At 30.8% G+C, this 12624-nt stretch overlaps 1 protein-coding gene across 4 annotated transcripts in view; it reads right to left on the minus strand.

The window, feature by feature from the left end:
• The window catches only part of Kon (chondroitin sulfate proteoglycan 4-like protein), a 53369-nt gene that overhangs the window by 19290 nt on the left and 21455 nt on the right, over nucleotides 1-12624 (minus strand). The gene's annotated exons all lie outside the window — the stretch shown is intronic.

Genomic DNA, 12624 nt, shown 5'->3' on the forward strand with positions numbered 1-12624 from the left:
TGAAAAAGTTAAGAATATAAATTAATAAATTAATAAATTAAACTTCATAAGTATAATTAAGCAATTAGAAATGTTACTTTTCTATTAATATGGAGTGGATTTCATTTCTATTAATATGGAGCAATTAGAAATGTTATTTTTCTATTTAATACGGAGTGGATTTCACTTCAATAGAAATTATTTTGATGTTTAATCATCGGTACGTCGAAAACTAAAACTGGAAGTTAAAGAGCAAAGAGAGAAGATCTTAAATCGTCTGTGGAGAGATCGATTGCAAATTCCCAGAATTTTGTAATTATACGACTAGTTGACGCTATTTTACGGACACGCTGTATAGAACTTTATACGAATCCGTATCGAAAATAGATTTCGCACCCTCCTTCAAATGGGGTTGGTTTCTTTATTCCTCTTCTTCTTTATACCTCGACTCGAGACTTTAGCGAGGCACATGCCAGAGAATTAATAAGACCTTCTCCAAGGGGAGGGTCATACCGTGCCATGGTGTACAAATGAATTGTCATGAATATGTAAATTGAATTTTGAGCTGGTCGCTGAGTATTATGCGTGACGGCCGACAGGATAACGATGGGGGCGCGTCACAGAGAGAAAGAAAGGGAGAGAGAGATAAAGAGAGAGCGAGCGATATGCTGTTTGTGCTGATCATATTCAATTTCGTCCGCGTCAATTCGAACGGAATGACCTAGTTAATTTTTTTTTGTTTTGCTACGAAGAAATGATAACCGGTCGCTGCGGCTGATGCGCGGGGCGTGCATTAAAGAGCCTGATGGTCGTTATCAAGCTGCTTGTGGCATGTATGGAGGGCGAAGAGTGCAACTGCTCGAGCATAAGAGAAGCCAGGTTACTCTAACAATAAGTTATATTAGACAGGAAATCGTAAGCACGACGCGGAAATTATTATTGCACGTTATAAATGCAAATTACCCCACTGACCCCTTGAATTCTTATTTTCCCTTTTACGAATTTTTAAAAATTTTTCATCTCGCATTTTTACATTTTCATATTTCCCTGAAAAATACATGAGTGAAAATAACTGGCTTTTTAGTTTTAGTTTCTAATTTACTTTTACTGATATATATATATATATATATTAATCGCGTAGTACTATGTTTTGGTATACGCATCTCCGTGTTTTTCGGAAATACTCGAGAAATAATAGTACGATTCTTTTTCTTATAAAGCTTTCCGCGCATTTTGCGACACATTGGGAATAGAAGGGATATCCCCGCCTTTTCTTGGTCGTCCAACTCGTAGTGTTCTATGACCGGTGGCGGTGGTGCGGTGTACTGTCAGGCAGAAGAACGTATAATCCGGAATTTCGCCGCAAAGGCGTAATACACCGGAGCGTTGTAGTTGTAGACCACCGAGAGATGGAACTGGTGGAAGGAGAATTTTCCAATCGCCGTTTCTCACGGGAGACGTATCGCGACTTCCAATTTATTCGTGGCGCAAATAGAATCGCGAGTACGGTAATGAAATTAGGATCGACAACGAGATTATAAATGCGATCGACTTCACGAATGCATTTTACGATTGAGCGAAGTTACACTGGCATTGATGAAGTGTTGCTCGAGCGGTACATCGAACAGTAATTACGACCGTTTCTAATGCACGAGACGAGTCTCGTTCCATGTTGCCGTTTCACACAACGAAAACAAAAGCAAATGTTTGAATTACGTCCCCCTCTCCACCGGTTCGTGCGATTTTGTGCAACGCGTGCTCCCGGTGCACCATTATTTAAGCCCTCTACCATTGCAGAAACACGAGACAGCGCGTATGTCATACTTTCGATATAATAATATCGACTACTGCGCCGTTGTAATCATCTGTTTTCACTCGTTGTCACGATTTAGCACGATGTCACGATGATAAACAATTGATTCGCACTAGTAGAACCTATTATCCGGAATGATCATCCAGAAGGTGCACAACACATTTTCAATGATTGATTTAAATAAATCTAATTTTATATAAATCGAGGAAGTAATTATTATTAACCCTCTGTCAGCAATCTGTGGCTTTAAATACCCAAGCAAAATTTCTTTCTTGCATTTCTTCGTGGAGAGAAGGAGGCGATATTTGGTATCCCCCCCTTAAAAAAAGTTGACAGCAGAAGGGTTTCGCTGCCGAGCGACGCCGCGGCCGGTTTCTGTCAATACATGTTCAAACAACAACTAAATGAAGTTTGTGTCCTAAACGATCCAGAAAGCGGATGACGTTAGGGTTTACCAGCGTAAGTAAATGTTTTTTCGTTTTTTTTTTTTCACTATATTTCTAATAATTTTTGCTAATTAAAGCACTTCTATTATTAGTAGAGCATTATTTATAAAATGGCGAAGAGAAACGCCTAACAATATAACACTTTTTTACTTTTTATTTATAATTTTTTTTTATATTTGAAATAATATATGTATACTAACAATTTTTACAATAAAAATTTATTTCGAAGTGAAAGAAAGTTAAACTTAAACTTAACTAAATTAAAAGTTTTGGAGCTAAACTAAACTAAACTAAACTAAGAGTTAAGTTAAACTTTATTTTTCTCTGTATTTAATTTACGAATAAACCCCTCTAAAATTTCATTATTTTTATTTGTTAAAACAAAATTATAATTTTTGGAGTCGACCTAAATGAGACTACGTTCTTTTGAAAAGTCATAGTCTAAAGTACCAAAATCCTGCAAACATTTTTGTTAACATTCATTCGTTGCAAAGTTATAAATTTTTAAACAAATTTCCATTTTTCCCCATTTCAAATTTCACTTTGTATAAACAATTGGGTTTTATATTTGGCTTTAAAACCTGTTGGATATTGTAGTAGAGATGTCGAGTAACTCATAATTTTTTTTTTTTTTTTAAGTCTAGAACAAAAATAACATAGGGTGGACTTAAAAGCTCCCGATGGAGGGTTAAGATTATTCTTAATTTTCTTATAATTCAAATGTATTTAACGTTTTTCAATTAATACTGATTTATAGTTCGTCCTGTATAACAGAATTTATTCCTCTATCTGTGATTAATAATATTTTACCTCGAATTTCACATTTTCCAAGTTAATTAAATTTCCATTAAGGACGTTCACCGGCAAAATCGTTTTCTTAGAAATTTTTTTAAACTTTCAGTATATTTTTAATTAAACGCGTTTTATACGTAGGCGTTTTATTCAATGCCTCTTGCGGTACTAAAATTCGAGATATTCAGCTTCAAAGTTCCGATTATTTTTTTAAACTTTCAGTATATTTTTAATTAAACGCGTTTTATACGTAGGCGTTTTATTCAATGCCCCTTGCGGTACTAAAATTCGAGATATTCAGCTTCAAAGTTCCGATTTTTAACACGGGATCCCTATTTTGAGCTCTCTCGACACGGACATTTTAATGAATAATAAGTACAGTTTTCTTAGAATTTTTTTAAAAAAATAGTATAAGATGCCTCATATTATTAGTAACGTGTGACAATAAAGTTCGATATAGCAAGCGGTATTTATTTTTGAGAAATAGTCGTCTAAAGAACACTATCGGACATAATTTTCGTCTGCTCGGAGGCAGGAAGAGGGAGAGATCACTGCGAGACTTGGCAACGTTGCTACCGCTGCGACATATAGGTTAAGTAGAGAACGTCAAGATCTTATGGGGAACGTTATTTAAATCAAGTTATTTAATCTTTTTTCTTTATGATTCATTATTATTTACTTTTAGAATGCTCAATAAACAAGTAGAACGTACTCATTTATGATTGGTATTGGAGAAATGGAAACGGAACAAAAATTTGCCAGATCGAGTAAAGCTGCGCGGCTAGACGAGTTTCAGACTTTTGCGCACGGAAGTAGTTGTCAACCATATCATTACTCCGTGTGTCTGAGTTGAGCACAACTGCCACCGGAGAACGTCCTTAATATGATTGCACTGAAGAGATCACCAATAACTTTCATTTCGAAGGAAAAGTTCGCCAGAAAAGTTTTTTAATATTTTTAGAAAATATATATGAAATATATATATATATAATATATATATATATATATATATATATATATATATATATATATATAAAGCTTTTCTGTCTTAAAAATGACCATCTAAGATATGTTAAAAATTTTTTTTTAATATAATACGATCACAGTATATCAGGAATGCCGCAGATTTAAAATATAAAATAAATGCTAAAATAGAAATTGAAATATTTCCGGATTTTTAGACATTTTATTATTGTTATTTTTAAAACATTTCACTTTTAAAACATAATTTTTAAGGTATCAGATTTTTCTCTCTTTTATGCTCCAAAACTTTTAATTCTTAAAAGCTACGACAAAGTTCTATAAAATACGACGTTTAATTTTTTTTCTATTTCCACTGTGCCTTTATTTTATCTCGTGGAATTGTCATTACAGAAACCATAGCTGCCGAAACAACATTGTCTCGACAATGTCGTCGTTTTATGTAGGTTGACATAGTTCTCGTTGTAATTTCGTTGCCCGCAAGTAGACTTGAGTATAATACGATTCCGAGAGATAATTCATCAAGATTTCATGATCACGTTAAACTTATCTCGTAACACAGTATGCATCATTTTCACCTATGTATGAGTGTGTTTTAAATATTTTGCTTTACACAATATATACATAAATATTCGCACAATATACGATATCATACCCCAGGTTTTAATAATTACATATCGTTTCTGTTAATTTAATAAATTAATCATGAAACGAAAATTAATAATATTATATGAATAATGCACGGAATTCGTGCTCTGAATTATTAAATTGCAAACGTTGTTTATTTCGTATATTTTATGCATACAAGGCATACTATCGATAATTGTCTCTTTATTCTTTTTATATCAATGCTTATTAAATTACTAAGTTTATTAAATTATAACAAGAACTATAACAAGAAAAAGAGATAAATATGTAATAATTATATAACGCGTAATATTTTAATAATGTATTCTAGAAATTAATTATAATAGAAAGTTTTGATATAAAAAAATATTAGTTTACACGTTCTTGCTATTATTAATGTTTACTTGCTACCTATTAATGTTTACAGCGCAGATGAGATTAATTTTTACTGTTTACATGATTTTATCTTTTGATTTGTTATACAATTTCTAATGTAAATTACGTACATTAATCAATATAGCAATCAGCTGATACTTACACACAAATTGATTACTAATTATTAATTTTAATTATTGCATAATTATTTAATGCTTTTTAATGAAAATTTTAATAATTATGATTACTCCAACTAAAACAAATTATTAAATTTAATATTATATACATATATAAATTTAACAGATAAAGTTTATTTTTATTTTATGATAGGAATATAGACAAATTAATTGATTATTATTATTTTCTATACATTTTTATGTCACGAGAAAATTGTGTGCTTTTAATAATAAATTAAGGAACAAAGTCAGTTTGAGCCGCGATTTAATTTTCTTTATTTATTAAAATCATGATTCCTAAATGATTAAAATCACGCAATTTTACTTCTCTCGAGATGTAAAAATTTGAATTGAAAAAGTGACTTACGCGAATACTTTCAATTAAAGCAAAGGTAAAATTTATTCTTTAAATGCACAAAAGATTACGCGGAAGATAACGCGCAATAATAAATCGTCGAAATTATAGCTTGAAATATAAGGAATAAGATATTTAGGGTAATCCAGAATGTTTAGGTTGATTCAACTAGTATCATGTGTTAATATAACTTGAAAAATAAAGTCAAAAGAACAAATATAAATGTAAGTATAGCGTCAATTAACATTTCTAATTTGTCAACAAGTAACACACGATGAGTCATTTTAACTTAAAATTTAGAGTGGATTTTCTGGGACATGTAAAAAATGTTAAAATTACGTTTTATTTTTTACTGTGTACACGTAATCAAAATTAGGTGTAACTTTCTAGCATTTTTTGTCATTTTACTACACTACAGATAATCATGTAGGGTAACTCCGGTATATACGCCGCAGCTAAGGGAAACTTAATTTATCGAGTACTATTTACTATGTTTAAGGCAAATGAATTATACCAATAAAAACTTTATACTGTCTAATACTATAAAAAAATAGAAATATAAAATATTCATTCTTCGTATTTAATAAAAAAACTTTTAGAAACTCGCATTTTTGCCATATATCCCAGAGGGGTGGGTTATGGGTAAAATATACGCCTTATAAAAAATTACGAATAATGTTTATAAATAAGGCAATAAAATGTCATAATAAGTTATAAAATGTATAATAAGAATTTGTGTTATTAAGATGTTATTAAGATGTAAGAATGATAAACAAATTATAAAACTGAAAAATTTTAAAAAGAAAATATAGAAGAGCGATAGATGCATTAAAGATTATTGTTATACGATCCAAAAGAAGAAGGAAAAAGAACACACAGGAGATTTCGAGTTTTACAAAGTGTCTGTACTATGGCATATATCCCGCATGTTAACTTGCCGTATACCCTAAACAGGAGGGATATACAAGATATTAAGTTAAACAAAAAATACAAGAGCTATGCATTTGTATTTTGCTGTATTCCATCATTTACTATCCCTCTACACAGTCTACACTTATGTATCATAAAATAACCATTAAACCTTTACAGTAATCATTTTACGTAGGTCATAACACAAAATCGCGCTTCTTACTATTACGATGAGAAATCGATTCAACTCACGACAGTTTCGTTAATATTAACAGTAAAGAACTGAAATTACAACACAATACTAATATGGCACATAACAGAATAATGGCGAGCAAGTACCTTTATTCCTTTTATTTTTTCTGACATCTGCGGCGTAAAACCCCGCGCGGCGTAAATACCGGAGTTACCCTATTATTTATTTTTTTACTACGTTTTACCATTTTCTATATTAAATGCATTCGGGGCATCATGGGACGCCCAATGCTGCGGTACCATGGATCACACACGCAACCAAAGTTGATGATAGATATTATTTTTGATTGAAGAAAACATGTCAGAAGTTAGTTTTTCTCTTAAAAAATGATATTTTAGTAGTAGGTTCTGCTATCTTGTTTGTCCTGCCCAATCCTGAACAGTGTCATAAGAAAACGTATAAAATAAAATTTCTTTTCAACTTTTGTAATTTTGCGTTATTTCTTGAATAAATAAACCTAGTTTTTGTGTGTGATTCATAGTGTCCCAGTGACAGACCCATGATGCCCCGTATTTCTAAAAAAAATCTGTTTTAATTTTGTTCTCAAAAACTAATCAATATTTGTCAAATACGCTAAAAAATATACGTAGTTCTTTAATTTAAAAAAAAATGAGACAAAAAATCTTATATTTGAAAGTACTTTTCAGAGTTTGATATTTTGTAGCTCATGGTGCCCCGGTCTTCCCTATATAATATTATCGTTGGGTAAGTCGGCTAACACAACCATCGTATTTGCAAACAGCGCGCTGTGTGTGAGTACTTAGCGCAAGGTTGCCGCGTTATCATTCACGCGGTAACGCTTGAGCGAGCAGGACAAGTCGCTTCGTGTATCAACACATAATGTCTCGAAAAAGTTTTAAAAGCATGCGATTATTCCTTACACAATAAGCGGCTATCGAATTAACTCCCGCGATAGAGAATTCGTTAATGTATCAAGAAGAAATTGAAGCGCGATAAGAAAGAATGAAGGAAAGAAGAATTATAAATCGATCGTTATCGGGATATTTTCAAATGGTGATCATTCCTTTAAATTTGGTTAAATGGCATGATAGAAATACGTCTACTTTCAACTTTTATTGATTTAAATGTATTTTTATATTTTGTATATATTTAAATGTAAAGCTCACTATTTTCAAATCGCGACCGTAGAGTAATACGTGACACGCCGAATCGAATGACACATGAATAATGAAGAACCGCGATATGTACACATACACTGTTTAATAATAATTAACTTGAAAAGGAATTATTTCATAACGTAATAAACATATTTTATAACGGTACAGTTGTTCGCTTCTTGCGATGACACGGTGCAGTGTTCGTTTACGCGAGGTCGTCGCGCTTAACATTCGCGCGACGAAAGTCGAACCGGCAGGCAACGATGCGAACAGCTTCGGTATGCTGTCGCATTACTTTCCCTCGCATGATTATATCCTACCGATCCTACGAACATTTAAATTATTAGAGATTGGTTAACACCTACAATTAACGATTTGTAAAAATATTGAGGTGTGTCGACTATTCATCGTATAGCAGATATTTCGCGCTATCTAACATAAGTATTTATCACAGTGATTAAAAAATCCGAGTTATATTCAAACGTAATTAAAAGCTATGATTATAAACGTTTCTTAATACACTCGCCGCAGTCATTGACGCTGTGATTTTATTTTATATATTTATAGAAAGGCACGAGTTTTATAACTTGTATTTATGATTGCTGCAGCTATATCTAACAATAAATTGATTTCAAGTTCATCAAAATGAGCGTTTGAACGGAATCAAAAATAGTTTTGATCCAAAAATGAAACACATATAAGCTTCAGAGTACCAAAGTAGACGTTATTAGTGCGCGCAAGATCCTATTTAACTTATGTTTTCCGAGTACGTGCCATAAAAAAACAAAGAAGAACGGAAGAATATGAAAGGAGAAGGAGGAAAAGCCTGGAAGGCAGATGGTGATGGCGGAGCAACTATGGGGTAAATAATTGATTTTTATATAATAATTCATTATATATATATATATATATATATATATATATATATATATATTATACATATTATATATATTATATATATTATATATATATATATATATATATATATATATATATATATATATATAAACAAATGTCCCGATTGACTCATCAACGCTCAGCTTAAACCCCTAAGCCTATTATAGAAACATGAAATTCGCGGAGTATATTTCTTTCATTACGCACCCACTAAGAAGGGGTTTTTGGAAATTCGACCTAACGAAGTGAAAAGGGATAAAATGTGTTTTCACGAATTTTTCTCAATATCTCTTAAGGGGAGTTTACACACGCAATGATTAGTGGCGACAACTGACTGGCATTCATTGGCGCCAGAAACCGACTGGCAAACTCACAAGTATTTACACAGTGATTGACGTATAATATGGAAAATATTTAACATTTATTAAACACACAGTAAATGATAGCAAGCATATAACTTCAAATTTTGAGATTATATGCTTTGGCCAATAACCGCCAGTAAACGCCACATTACTAGCGCCAGTTTGTAATATCAAGTGTTTATACTTGCATTTTTACTGGCATTAGTCGATTAGCGCCACTAATCATTGCGTGTGTAAACTCCCCTTTAGGTCCGATGAGATATCGACTTTTTGCTTGCAAAGGTTACCCACACAAATGCTTAAAAACATAATTTAGGATTTCGCCCTAATCAATCGTTAAAGGGGCAAATCTAGATTCGGGGATGAATTATAGAATCCTTCGCATACTGCGTTATATATATATATATATATACATATATATGTATATATATAAACACACACACACAATACGGGTGTATCAAGTTAGTAATAATATACACGTGTATTTCATTATTTGCAAAATTAATTATTTATATTTATATAATTATTTATGTGCGCAATAATTGTTTTTTTAAATATTAATTATTTTGGCTACTGCTATAATTGAAGTATATTGTTTGTATTTTACAGTTCAACATAATTCGCAACGTAGTGTACCTACTCTGCTGCTGCTGCCGCATCGTATCGGTGAGTAAATAATTTTTTTCAATTTTCATTTGAGGTAATGGTTTTGTAAAAATTGAAATTGTAACAAAATGCTACGGATAAATATAACATTTCACAGATCCATTGCCTTAAAATGGATAGGTACTATGACAAATTAATCTTAATTATTTAATCCTGAAAAATGATCATCCATCGATTTATTCTGCATATGAAAATGTACTCGAACATACAAAAAATCTTGTAGAACTTATTATATTAATTCAGACATTTTATAACCTTATTACGTAATAAAAATCTAGTTGCAATAAATATATATATATATAACTTCAATTACTGAAAATATATAATCTAGTCAATTTCGCAAGCATAAACAAAAAATGATAGAAAATATTTTATGAGTAGAATAAGCTTGGTGAATCAGTAAATCATAAATCCATTATGCTTTTTTGCCAAGTGCTCTACTTCAAATAAAATTTTCAGGAAACACGAAAAGCATTATGAAAGTATTATGCATTAATAATGCTATTCGTGAGGAAGCATCAACTATATTATAATTATATAAAGATTATAATTATATAATTATAAAATTTTGAAATTTGTTGCTTAGATAAATAGTGAATTATAAAAAAAGAGAAGGCAATGAAGTAAAACTGTATCAAATAAAAGGTTGTATTTTAAAAACATTTTTAGAATAAAGCGTTTATTTAAGTTCCTTCATGGTGTTCATAAACAATGAAGATCGGAGACAACAAGTTATTTATAATATGTATGTATATTATAGGTATTTATATAAAATAAAAATTAATCCTCTTCTAAAAAGAGTCTTTATAGAAAGTGGAAAAATTATTAGCATCTAGCTTGTTATTTTATTTTATTTTCTTTCTTTCTCATTCCCAAATATACTTTTATTAGAATTTGAATTCTGCGTTCAGTCTCTCTGTATACCTGTTTTCGGGATTAAAATATTATATGTACTGGTTCGAAAAAAAGCAATAGATTTTTTCAGTATGCACAAATGGATGCAAGAAAAATAAGATTAATTTTTTTACGATTACAGGATATGTTTTAACTAATCTGTTTAACAAAAAGACTTACTAATAATTTTATCCTAATCTTTTATCCTAATTTTATCCTAATCTCTCCATCGTCTCAGTTGCAATTGGGGCCGACCGTTTAACGAAACGAAGCGAAAGAAAAGAAAAAATTATCGTGACCATGGCGCGAGTCTATAGGGAAGACTGGAGCTGTGTCCACATTTTACGCTTTTTTCAAGTTTACTAAAAAACTAATAAAGATATTTGGCTAAAATTTTAATAGTATAACCCTTCAACCTTGCTATTAAAAAAAAAAAAAATTAAAATCGTTAATTTTTTAACATTTTAAAGAGGCGAATTTTTTAAGTGGACAAGTCAAGCGTAGACAGATAGCCCCATATGCGGGGCTATCTATCCTCATAATAACAAACACATTATTTACATTAATTTTTGTACTTATTTATAATATTATTTATTATTAATATATAATATTGAAAAAACTGCCTAATCGTTGGAGTCAGAGAAGTAGTAGGCTACACTTTGTATAGATTTTTTGACAAGTTTCCTGCGTAGGACTGACTTTTCTTTATATAGGGGTGGCATCAAACTGATTTTCAGTCCGTTGCAAAATCAATGTGATGAGTTTCTTTTGTCCCCTCAATTCTTTAATCTTTTTTTTATTTGGGGCCTTTACTTTATTTTCGGCAGCGTTTGAAATAGAAAATACTCAATAATTTCAGACAAACTCATGTATTTAACTTGACTTACAGTAGTGAGAGCCCGAACATTTATTCCAAATTCTAACGCTGTTTTTACGAAAAGATTCTCGATCGATTTTTATTCTTTTAATCGCTCTAAGTATAATTTTATTAGATATGTCTACCTTATCCGTCTTAAGGAAAGTCTTTCTTTTGTAGTTACGCAGCATTATCTATTAATAAAAGAACAATACGTCATTAAAATGTGGACACATTGCCCCATCAAAAATAGGACAAATAGCCCCGACCACGTTTTTCAGTCTTTAACATGTTGCCAATTTTAGATTATGCGAAATTAAGATTTGACGCTTCTCACACTTGATAACTATATATTAATTGATAATATTATGAATTGCTTACTTTAATTTGAGTTAAACTACTGTCGCACAGCAAATTTTTCGACCGTCGAAAACTGTGAATAATTGTTTTCGCTTTTCTTTTAACGTATATAGCGTCTGCGAGAGGCATCGCAAAAAAACAAACAACATTTAAATCTCTTACGTAGGGCATTTTTCAAATACTTGTTACAATGGTAGAGACATATGTCTCTTAAAACTTGAGATAGCAGTGGACACATAGCCCCCGTAGACAGATAGCCCCGGTTTCCCCTATTTATTATCCATATATATATCTATATATATTTATTGAAGTTTTGATATTTGATAAACTTTATATTGCTTAAAATAAAGTGAAATATATATGTGCATAAGAAATCAAAAGATAAAATCAGTAATACGAAATCGATATCATTCGATATGTAAAAATTAATAATAGAAAAGAGACCGGGGTATACGTAATAAGGCCTAAGCATGTGTAAACTTCATAATACCAATTTTGATCGCTTATAATTCGAAAAATATTATAATTTTGATATTTTTATATTGAAATTATCGATTCTAATTAATCTCCAGATACGTTATTGAAATATTACATATTAATGATTATTTACACTCTGTTTAAAATATTTAATATTTGATTAATGTTGTTTTGAGATATTGGAGTGAAAATCTATCTGTATAAGAGTTTTATTTGACTTAATTGACGTTCACTCTTTGAAAACTTCTTGATTTTATTAATTTTATTATTCTTATATCTCGGTTAATT

This window comes from Temnothorax longispinosus, chromosome 2, assembly GCF_030848805.1.
Source record: "Temnothorax longispinosus isolate EJ_2023e chromosome 2, Tlon_JGU_v1, whole genome shotgun sequence".
In the NCBI taxonomy this organism is placed as follows: domain Eukaryota; kingdom Metazoa; phylum Arthropoda; class Insecta; order Hymenoptera; family Formicidae; genus Temnothorax; species Temnothorax longispinosus.